The sequence below is a fragment of the Dermacentor silvarum genome, chromosome 10 (genome assembly GCF_013339745.2).
Source record: "Dermacentor silvarum isolate Dsil-2018 chromosome 10, BIME_Dsil_1.4, whole genome shotgun sequence".
Lineage (NCBI taxonomy): Eukaryota > Metazoa > Arthropoda > Arachnida > Ixodida > Ixodidae > Dermacentor > Dermacentor silvarum.
In genome coordinates, this window is record NC_051163.1 from 92,301,239 (window position 1) to 92,313,340 (window position 12,102).

The window sequence follows — 12,102 nt, forward strand, 5'->3', positions numbered from 1 at the left end:
GCTGAGTGCGTGTGCGACAGTCCAAAGGGGGCGATGTCCTTTTGATGTAATCGTTATCCCGTCCGCTGCAACGTTAGTCGTGACAGGCACTGGTTTGAGGCCACAGTTCCAACCTGTAACGTCTGTGAAAAACGTATTTAGCTGCCGTTCAACTGTCAGCTCCGCTGCTGCCGCTGAGTGCGTGTGCGACAGACAAAGGGGGCGATGTCCTTTTGATCTAATCATTATCCCGTCCGCTCCAACGTTAGTCGTCACTGGCACTGGTTTGAGGCCACAGTTCCAACCTGTTACGTCTGTAAAAAACGTATTTAGCTGCTGTTCAACTGTCAGCTCCGCTGCTGCCGCTGAGTTCGTGTGCGACAGTCCAAAGGGGGTGATGTCCTTTTGATCTAATCGTTATCCCGTCCGCTCATACCTTAGTCGTCACAGGCGCTGGTTTGAGGCCACAGTTCCAACCTGTAACGTCCGTGAAAAACGCATTTAGCCACCGTTCAACTGTTTGCTCCGCTGCTGCCGCTGAGTGCGTGTGCGACAGTCCAAAGGGGGCGATGTCTTTTTGTAGGCCGCCATGGTAGGTGTATCCCGCGTGATGGTCCACGTTGCCTCCGGCTGATCTAAACATTATCCCGTCCACTCCAACGTTAGTCGTCACAGGTAGTGGTTTGAGGCAACAGTTCCAACCTGTAACTTCTGTGGAAAACGTATTTAGCTACCGTTCAACTGTCAGCTCCGCTGCTGCCGCTGAGTGCCTGTGCGACAGTCCATAGGGGGCGATGTCCTTTTGATCTAATCGTTATCCCGTCCGCTCCAACGTTAGTCGTCACAGGCACTGGTTTGAGGCCACAGTTCCAACCTGTTACGTCTGTAAAAACGTATTTAGCTGCCGTTCAACTGTCAGCTCCGCTGCTGCCGCTGAGTGCGTGTGCGACAGTCCAAGCGGGCGATGTCCATTTGATCTAATCATTATCCCGTCCGCTCCAACTTTAGTCGTCACAGGCGCTGGTTTGAGGCCACAGTTCCAACCTGTAACGTCCGTGAAAAACGCATTTAGCCACCGTTCAACTGTTTGCTCCACTGCTGCCGCTGAGTGCGTGTGCGACAGTCCAAAGGGGGCGATGTCCTTTTGTAGGCCGCCACGGTAGGTGTATCCCGCGTGATGGTCCACGTGGCCTCCGGTTGATTTAATCGTTATCCCGTCCGCTCCAACGTTAGTCGTCACAGGCACTGGTTTGAGGCCACAGTTCCAACCGGTAACGTCCGTCAAAAACGCATTTAGCCGCCGTTCAACAGTTTGCTCCGCTGTTGCCGCTGAATGCGTCTGCGATAGTCCAAAGGGGGCGATGTCTTTTTGTAGGCCGCCATGGTAGGTGTATCCCGCGTGATGGTCCACGTGGCCTCCGGCTGATCTAAACGTTATTCCGTCCGCTCCAACGTTTGTCGTCACAGGCACTGGTTTGAGGCCACAGTTGCAACCTGTAAAGTCCATGAAAAACGTATTTAGCCGTCGTTCAACTGTCAGCTCCGATGCTGCCGCTGAATGCGTTTGCGTCAGTCCAAAGCGAGCGATGTCTTTTTGTAGGCCGCCACGGTAGGTGTATCCCGCGTGATGGTCCACGTGGCCTCCGGTAGTTATAAACGTTATTCCGTCCGCTCCAACGTTAGTGGTCACAGGCACTGGTTTGAGGCCACAGTTCCAACCTGTAACGTCCGTGAAAAACGTAATTAGCCACCGTTCAACTGTTTGCTCCGCTGCTGCCGCTGAGTGCGTGTGCGACAGTCCAAAGGGGGCGATGTCCTTTTGATGTAATCGTTATCCCGTCCGCTCCAACGTTAGTCGTCACAGGCACTGGTTTGAGGCCACAGTTCCAACCTGTAACGTCTGTGAAAAACGTATTTAGCTGCCGTTCAACTGTCAGCTCCGCTGCATCCGCTGAGTGCGTGTGCGACAGTCCGAAGGGGGTGATGTCCTTTTGATCTAGTCGTTATCCCGTCCGCTCCAACGTTAGTCGTCACAGGCACTGGTTTGAGGCCACAGTTCCAACCTGTAACGTCGGTGAAAAACGTATTTAGCCACCGTTCAACTGTTTGCTCCGCTGCTGCCGCTGAGTGCGTGTGCGACAGTCCACAGGAGGCGATGTCCTTTTGTAGGCCGCTACGGTAGGTGTATCCCGCGTGATGGTCCAGGTTGCCACCAGTTGATATAATCGTTATCCCGTCTGCTCCAACGTTAGTCGTCACAGGTACTGGTTTGAGGCAACAGTTCCAACCTGTAAATTCTGTGAAAAACGTATTTAGCTGCCGTTCAACTGTCAGCTCCGCTGCTGACGCTGAGTGCGTGTGCGACAGTCCAAAGGAGACGATGTACTTTTGATCTAATCGTTATCCCGTCCGCTCCAACGTTAGTCGTCACAGGCGCTGGTTTGACGCCACAGTTCCAACCTGTAACGTCTGAGAAAAACGTATTTAGTGGCCGTTCAACTGACAGCTCCGCTGCTGCCGCTGAGTGCGTGTGCGACAGTCCAAAGGGGGCGATGTCCTTTTGTATGCCGCCACGGTAGGTGTATCCCGCGTGATGGTCCACGTGACCTCCGGTTGATCTAATCGTTATCCCGTCCGCTCCAACGTTATTCGTCACAGGCACTGGTTTGAGGCCACAGTTCCAACCTGTAACGTCCGTGAAAAACGCATTTAGCCACCGTTCAATGGTTTGCTCCGCTGATGCCGCTGAGTGCGTGTGCGACACTCCAGAGGAGGCGATGTCCTTTTGTAGGCCGCTACGGTAGGTGTATCCCACGTGATGGTCCACGTGGCCACCGGTTGATCTAATCGTTATTCCGTCCGCTGCAACGTTAGTGGTCACAGGCACTGGTTTGATGCCACAGTTCCAACCTGTAACGTCTGCTGAAAAACGTATTTAGCTGCCGTTCAACTGTCAGCTCCGCTGCTGCCGCTGAGTGCGTGTGCGACAGTCCAAAGGGGGCGATATCCTTTTGATCTAATCGTTATCCCGTCCGCTCCAACGTTAGTCGTCACAGGCACTGGTTTCAGGCCACCGTTCCAACCTATAACGTCTGTGAAAAACGTATTTAGCTGCCGTTCAACTCTCAGCTCCGCTGCTGCCGCTTAGTGTGTGTGCGACAGACCAAAGGGGGCGATGTCCTTTTGTAGGACGCCACGGTAGGTGTATCCCGCGTGATGGTCCACGTGGCCTCCGGTTGATCTAATCGTTATCCCGTCCGCTCCAACGTTAGTCGTCACAGGCACTGCTTTGAGGCCACAGTTCCAACCTGTAACGTCCGTCAAAAACGTATTTATCCGCCGTTCAACTGCCAGCTCCGCTGCTGCCGCTGAGTGCGTGTGCGACAGTCCAAAGGAGACGATGTACTTTTGATCTAATCGTTATCCCGTCCGCTCCAACGTTAGTCGTCACAGGCGCTGGTTTGACGCCACAGTTCCAACCTGTAACGTCTGAGAAAAACGTATTTAGTGGCCGTTCAACTGACAGCTCCGCTGCTGCCGCTGAGTGCGTGTGCGACAGTCCAAAGGGGGCGATGTCCTTTTGTACGCCGCCACGGTAGGTGTATCCCGCGTGATGGTCCACGTGGCCTCCGGTTGATCTAATCGTTATCCCGTCCGCTCCAACATTAGTCGTCACAGGCACTGGTTTGAGGCCACAGTTCCAACCTGTAACGTCCGTGAAAAACGTATTTAGCCGCCGTTCAACAGTCAATTCCGATGCTGCCGCTGAATGCGTTTGCTGCAGTCCGAAGGGGGCGATGGCCTTTTTTAGGCCGCCACGGTAGGTGTATCCCGCGTGATGGTCCACGTGACCTCCGGTTGATCTAATCGTTTTGCTGTCTGCTCCAACGTTAGTCGTCACCGGCACTGGTTTGAGGCCACAGTTCCATTCTGTAACGTCTGTGAAAAACGTATTTAGCTGCCGTTCAACTGTCAGCTCCGCTGCTGACGCTGAATGCGTGTGCGGCAGTCCAAAGGGGGCGATGGCCTTTTGTAGGCCGCCACGGTAAGTGTTTCCCGCGTGATGGTCCACGTGACCTCCAGTTGATCTAATTGTTATCTCTTCCGCTCCAACGTTAATCGTCACAGGCACTGGTTTGAGGCCACAGTTCCAACCTGTAACGTCCGTGAAAAACGCATTTAGCCACCGTTCAACGGTTTGCTCCGCTGCTGCCGCTGAGTGCGTGTGCGACAGTCCAAAGGGGGCGATGTCCTTTTGTATGCCGCCACGGTAGGTGTATCCCGCGTGATGGTCCACGTGACCTCCGGTTGATCTAATCGTTATCCCGTCCGCTCCAACGTTATTCGTCACAGGCACTGGTTTGAGGCCACAGTTCCAACCTGTAACGTCCGTGAAAAACGCATTTAGCCACCGTTCAACGGTTTGCTCCGCTGATGCCGCTGAGTGCGTGTGCGACAGTCCAGAGGAGGCGATGTCCTTTTGTAGGCCGCTACGGTAGGTGTATCTCACGTGATGGTCCACGTGGCCACCGGTTGATCTAATCGTTATCCCGTCCGCTCCAACGTTAGTGGTCACAGGCACTGGTTTGACGCCACAGTTCCAACCTGTAACGTCCGTTAAAAACGTACTTAGCCGCCGTTCAACTGTCAGGTCTACTGCTGCCTGCTGCCTCTGAATGCGTGTGCGGCAGTTCAAAGGGGGCGATGGCCTTTTGTAGGCCGCCACGGTAGGTGTATCCCGCGTGATGGTCCACGTGGCCTCCGGTTGATCTAATCGTTATCCCGTCCGCTCCAACATTAGTCGTCACAGGCACTGGTTTGAGGCCACAGTTCCAACCTGTAACGTTCGTGAAAAACGTATTTAGCCGCCGTTCAACTGTTTGCTCCGCTGCTGCCACTGAGTGCATGTGCGACAGTTCAGAGGAGGCAATGTCCTTTTGAAGGCCGCCACGGTAGGTGTATCCCGCGTGATGGTCCACGTGGCCAAATAGTGCTTTATTTCAACTGTAAATGTATGTTTACACCATTTTGCCAAACATATATATTTGAGACACGGATTATACAACGCAACGTCTTCAATTTTGCTGTCGTTGTCAAGGCGTCGTCTGCTAGCGAGTGCGCGTTCGCTACGCGGACGCTGGCGGACGCCCAGTTTTTCTCGCAGAACCTCTGTGCAGTACATTTTTTTATGTTTTAGTTGCTTCGGAGCGCCCATCACCCCTTACGGCATGTACCAAGTGTAGTTTTAGCCAGGTGAACTGCTGTTTTTACCACTGTCTTCCAAAAGTAACTGGTATCTGTGCAACATGAAGCTACGTAAGAAAATTTTATTATTGATATCGTGTCATTTTACACGCGTCTTGTTGGTGGATATTGATCAGGGACAATAATCGAAGAAAACAATGTTAGACTGAAATAAACCAGGTTTATTAACTGCGTGGCGCGAAGAATGATCAATGTATTTCTAGGTAATTAAATGAAAGGGTACATAGACATACATGTTTACAATATATATATATATATGTAGGGGAAAAATACCAAATATTATAAATGCAATAATTGAAAAAGTGAGAACTCCCGGCCGGGAATAAGCGCACGTGTTTGCAGTAACAAACACACTTCTTAGTGAATACTAGAAATAAAACTCTCATTCGTAGAAATAATATTCATAGCAGGCAAAACCATCGTGTGTGTGTGTGTGTGTGTGTGCGTGTGTGCGTGTGTGTGTGTGCGTGCGTGCGTGCGTGTGTGTGTGTGTGTGTGTGTGTGTGTGTGTGTGTGTGTGTGTGTGAGTGTGCGTCTGTGTGTGTGTGTGTGTTATTGATATACTGTACGACGCCGAACAGTCATTTCCGCTCGAATGTAACGCATGCCAGCACTATTGAAATCTCAAAGGTGAGTGACTACATGCAAGTGAGGACTGTTATTTCGAATGATTTTGCTGCCGGAGAGTCGTGGCTGTTGCGCAGGGGCGCAGTTCCTGAGAGAATTAACGGACGGGAGGTCCAGTCTCACCATGTTTGCAGCCCATTAAAACTGAGTGCCCCACGTGGTACCACACTTATCTTCTTCAACGAACGCAACAGATCTGCACATATCTCTGTGTATGTGAGACATGCCGTTCCTTTGTTTCATTATGGTCGTTATGATAGTGCATGGGATAACTGAACGCAGCCGTTTATAATATACAAGCTGCAGAGTTGAGCGGTCATACATTTGGGAACGGCATTACATTTACGCATGAAATATAGGATAAGCGTTGCCTGTTTTTCTCGGAAATCAGACTCGAGAATAATTGATTTTGTTTACACCCCTATAAAAAAGACGAAGAACGCGGCCACCTGCTTTTTTCTTTTTCTTTTTTTTAATATAAGCAAATTCTTGGGTTTTACGGTGGCAAAACCACGATATGATTATGAGGCACCCGGTTTAGTTTTTGCCGCCTGGGGTTCTTCAACGCGGACCTAAATAGAAGTACACGAGCCTTTTTCCATTTCGTTCCCATTGAATTCCGCGACCTGGATTGAGACCGCGAGCTCCCGAATTAGCAGCGCAACGCCGTATCCACGATATAGGCACTAATTAGGCTACCGCGCAGGCTTTCTTTCTTTTTTGATTTTTTGAATATCGACTGAAAAAAAATTCCACGTTCGGCTTACGGCCAAAGATTAGCATATAGAATGGCTAACTAAAACCGCTTTCGGCGCGCGAGGTCCGGCTGGAATAAATTTATGACCCCGTACCAATTACTCCACATGCTGTTACGCGAGAAAGGCGGAAACTTGATTGGAATGTTGCACTGCAGTTTAATTTTTTTAATCTATACCAATGAGTCCCGTAAACCTAAGTACAAGGCGCGCGATGGGGCAGATATGCTTTACTTGTTTGAAGCGGCAAGCAGGAAGGTTACATATGTTACAATTGCTTCGTCTGCTTTTCGCAAGACCTACCGATAGAAAACTATATGCGCAACCATAGCCTGCTATGGCGCAACAATACACACGAGAGATACATGCTGCTTGAAGAACGAGAAAAATATTTTTTTTTCTCTAAAGGGAACCGTACAATAATATAGTAGAATGAAAGCCGACACTGCGGCCGCAATGCACGCGCAATCACCGAGCGGCATTAAAAATAATAAAAAATAAATAAAGAAGAGAAAGGAAATGAATTTATCCTTAAGGCATAAATACATGTCATATGCATTTATGAGCCCTATTTGATCGGTCTGAACGCAAATACTAGCGCGTGAAGTAGTACGAATGACCCTGCCGAGCAGTATCGCCAGCAGTTTCCAACGGCGCGACCTTGATGCGGCCCAATCCACTTCGACCGCAGCGCCGCCCCAATATTTTTCCACGTCGGGCGCCTCACTGCAAAGCATGCGCCGCCCCAGCCGCTCGTCCCACTCGACCATATTCTAGTACACTCTAGTTTAAAGCCTAGCGTGAAAACCAGGCGCACACCAATTTGTGCTCGGAAATGCTAGCGCAATCACGTAGCGAGCCGCGCCAATCCAATCCAGAGGGAAAAAAAGAGGGCGAGCGTCCCCTCGTGGTATAACACGAAACGTATTAAACTACGAATTAGTCTAATACACATTCAGTGTACACCTTCTAATCTTTAAAATGCTTATAGCCCACGTTAATGTGACTAATAATATTGTACCGAATGCATTTATTTCATAACGTGCTTGTGCCTGTAATGCACTCAATGGAACGACAAACAAGTGAAAGAAGGCACGACCATGCACCGACCGTATCATCACGTGAGCCCCAGTTTGTAGACCGCCCATATGGCAACGCCCAAGGGATTATAGCCACCCAGAGGGAATCTTGATAAACCAATGAAACTGGAGGCGTGCCGACGGACAAACTTTGTCTTGTTACCATTAGTACTTTCATCTTGGGGCGTCGCCAGAGCTCGTGAAGATCTTGAGTTTCGCCAAACTCGGCGCATCCTGCATAGCACCCCTGGCCCGATTTTTTAAAACTCAATATTATCGCTTCTAATGTGATCAATAAATCTTTAATTTCTATCATTACATGTCCGTAGGGAAGCTACTCCAAGCCACGTCTTTCTGGCTTCCCTCTTGCGGCAAGTCTATAAATGCTTACATTTCTTTTAGGGGCGAAGCTCCTTAGGGTGTGGGTCTGTCCCTCCTCTGTAGTAGTATAGTAGTAGTCGTCGTAGTAGGTAGCCACGTCTACTTTTATGAGAAAAAAATATTCCGAATGTTGTGTCCGTAGCGCGGAATCCAACCAGGGACCCCTCGCTTCCGAACGCGCGGCGCTAACCACTACGCCACGAAGCGCACATGGACACACGCGCCACGATGACAATAAATACCCAACATTAACGAAAGACTGCGCGTTTCTAACGCGTTTGTGCTAGCGCGTTACGGCCCATGTAAGAAGCTGGTGTAAGACGCAGTGGCCTCTCCGCCTTATTCCCGTATTCATAAACGCTCCTCGACTTGAATTTGACTTGCCACCACCTTGGACAGCGCGTTCGAAACGCGTTGAAGGCGGTGGCAAGTCAAGTTCAAGTCGAGGAGCGTTTATGAATACGGGGGTTATACTCTCTCAGCAGTCATGTGATGGCGTCGGCAAACGCGGTGCACGTTCCGGCATGTGTAAACGGCTGCGTAAGACGCTCTGGCCTCTCCCCCTTACTAGAGAGTACTGCACGTTTCTAACGCGTTTGTGCTAGCGTCCTCTTAAGCGGGAGATGGTGCAATTTTAATGAAGGGCGCTGTTATAAAATAGGAATGACGTCACATATGGCGCGTGTCATTGGTGGAAATCAATCGTTCGATTTAGTGCGGCGAGACTGGGCGAATTACACGGAGCTTCGCCCACGCACCATCATTCACCCCATGAATATGCGGTGTTTTTTTACCCTTTGCCACTTTATACCTCGCCTAATTAGCATACCAACGCCCCCCCCCCCCCCGTTTCCTTTAACCAGTCATTCTTTTGCACTGCTACCATACGAAACTGTCAATAACAGACAGCTGTTCCACATGTCGCAGGTGCGTTTCTGTCAAGGCGTACACACTATTAGCTTCCTCATTCAGCTTCATCTGAATTTCCAGCCATTTTCTTTTTTTTTGCGACTATCCTCCATGCTCATGTAAAAAATTTTAGCGCCTGTATACTAATCATTTGTGTGTATTATTTAACTCTTTCCGGTCTAATTCTGCTCCTTGTTGGCGTGTCGGTACACTCAATACTTATTCTCCCTCCATGATTGTCTGAGACTCCTCTTAAAAAGCTACTCCCATCAGCCGCGCATCGACGTCCTATCGGTGTTGCTACACTATCGCTAATATCATCTGTCTCGCAAAAAAGCGCCTTCGCAGCTAGCTCAATGCAGTTTTCGGCTGATCTCAATGACCATAATATGTTACAAGGATGTAGGGAGTATAGACAGAATGCATTTACAGTATATATAGAAGCAGAGTTAATGTGGTCAAAGTGGCTGACCAGCAACAACACACAGCGGCCAGCATACGCGATCTTCTCCTTCTTTTCTCTTCTTTTATCCTTCCGTAACAGGACCCTCGGGTTCTGAAGCGCCGTCTCGGCGCATGTATGGCGAAGAATTGCGAGCAAAGTATGGCTTCAGCCGCGAAACATGCGCGATGTCAACAGGCGTCAGAAGTGAGGACGGATCAAACTGTAACGGCGAAATCTCATAATTGACGTCGTTAACTTGACGTAGGACTTCATAAGGCCCTGTGTAGCGAGAGAGAAGCTTATGAGAGAGGCCGATACGACGACATAGTGACCAAAGGAGCACATAAGCACCAGGGGCGAACTTAACATCCCAATGGTGCCGATCGTAGCGCTCTTTTTGTATATGTAGCGATGCCAATACACGAGATTGGGCGACTTGACGCGCCATGTGAGCGCGATCGATGACTTCACGAGCGTAGACACGTGGCAAAGAAGGTAGGATGGTGTCAAATGGCAATCTGAGGTCGAGACCATACAAAAGATAAAAGGGTGAATATCCTGCGGAACCACGTCGGGACAAGTTATTCACGAATGTCATGTAGGCCAGTGTGGCGTCCCAGTCACAGGGATCGTTGAAGACATACATCGACACCATCTCTGTGTGTGTTCGATAAAGACGTTCCTTAAGCCCGTTCGTTTGTGGGTGGTAGGCGGAGGACAGCTTATGCTGGGTGGCACAAGAGCGGAGGAGGTAGTCGACAACTTGAGACAAGAACGAGCGGCCGCGGTCTAAGTGCCTGTCGAGGTGCACCGTAGTGGAGGATAACATCGTGGAGGAGAAAATGTGCCACATCATTTACGCAACTAGTCGGCAACGCCTTTGTTATCGTGTAGCTGCCGCATACACATGCCTCATCTGGTACCAAATATTTGCTCCGGTATGTATTTGCCCTTAGGCAGCCAGCTCGAGCCTCAAATAACAATAGAATTTCCATCGTGTTATAGACTTTCCCTTCTAGTTTCTTTCTTGCCAATTTTTAAAATCTTGACGGCCTTTTGTGTTTACATTCCTTTCATCCAATTCACTGTCTTTGTTTCTCTAACTTTCTTGTTGATGACTACAGTTTGCCTATTACAAATTTCAATTACACTGTACTTGGTTGCCAACTTTCACGACCTTCGCCTACATTCTATGTCAACACTTTTTAGGTCCAGATAATTAGGCACTTTAGCCACCTATTTATTTTGATCGATGTTCCTGAGTATTTCACTAAAGCAATTTCGCTCTGCGCTTCTCTGTCTTCAAACAAGGCCCAACCCATCTGAGATATCTGTTTTAAGCACGGAATTGCATTTGCCATCGCTAGCGCTGGCACCATTGCTCATTTCCAGGTTCTACACAGCAACGTATATTTATTGGGGCGACAAGGTGCTCTATATTTCTTGATTGCTGCATTGCGCTTCCCCTTATTTTCAGATTATCTTGGTGGGTGCTTGAGTAAGTCTTGCCTTCATTTATGCATACGCCGAGGCATTTACAGTGCTTGGCTATTGGTATAGCTTGCTGTGGAATTGACACCACCTAGGTTTTCTTGTCTTTATGTAAAACTCAGAATTTTTCTTTTCTCTGTGCTAAATTGAGGCCTAAATTTGTCACGGTGTTGCCAGACATACTCGCAAGTGTCTGTAAATACATCAGCCCACATACATCAGTCCGGGCACCTTCTGCTGCACCATTTGTCCATTACGCATCTATGATAGATCAAACACTCATTTACTCTTTTCCAGTAGTCTTTATATGTCCTTCAAATATTGCGTGAACAACAATGGCGAAAGATATTGGATGGATGGATAAGGCTCAACCCTTTAAATCGGGCGTTAGTTTACGCCATTTAACCGTGCCTAGGAATATATTTTCTACTTTTTGGAAGGTGAAATTTCTCTCTTGCCTTGATTTTAGCCACCATTCAGATAACCTGCGTTTGGTATTTCCACCCGCTTAAAGTCTATTTTGCTTCAACTGTCCCTAAACGCCAATGCTTTGAAAAAATCAGCCCCGTTGCGTTGAACTGTAGGGCGAAGCCCTTTACAGTAAAGTATCAGGTGTTCAGCCGTTTCATCCTCCTCTCCACACGCACCGCATAACGTGTCTATTCCTTGGTACTTGACTCGGTACGTCTTAGCTCGCAATACTCCCGTCCTAGCTTCAAACAACAAGGAGTTTCCCCTAGACTTACCGTAGATATTTTATTTCTCAATTTCCTGCTTGAACGCTCTGCATGTTCGTAGTGCTGATTTCGCCTGCATGCCTATTTTATAGAGAACATTCTGTTTCTTTAACCCTTTTTAACCGATGATTCTTCGTTTGCCACCCCCCCCCCCTTTTTTTTCCTTCGCTGCTGTCGACACATTTGCTTGACAATTTTCTGGTTCGCTTCCTCCATTTTGTGCCAACATTCCTAATGTACAAGAAAGTGAAAGATTTTTTAGCACACCGCTTTCCCCCCCAATTCTCGTAATCTCTCCCCAAATTCTATCTTACTGCCAGCTTCCCTGACCTCGAAGTATGTACATCGCATGCCACCCTGTACCTTCTGGTTTGATGTGTTGCCATATGTACCGAAAGCAAGCCCACATGCCCCATGTTGCATGGGCGTGCCTA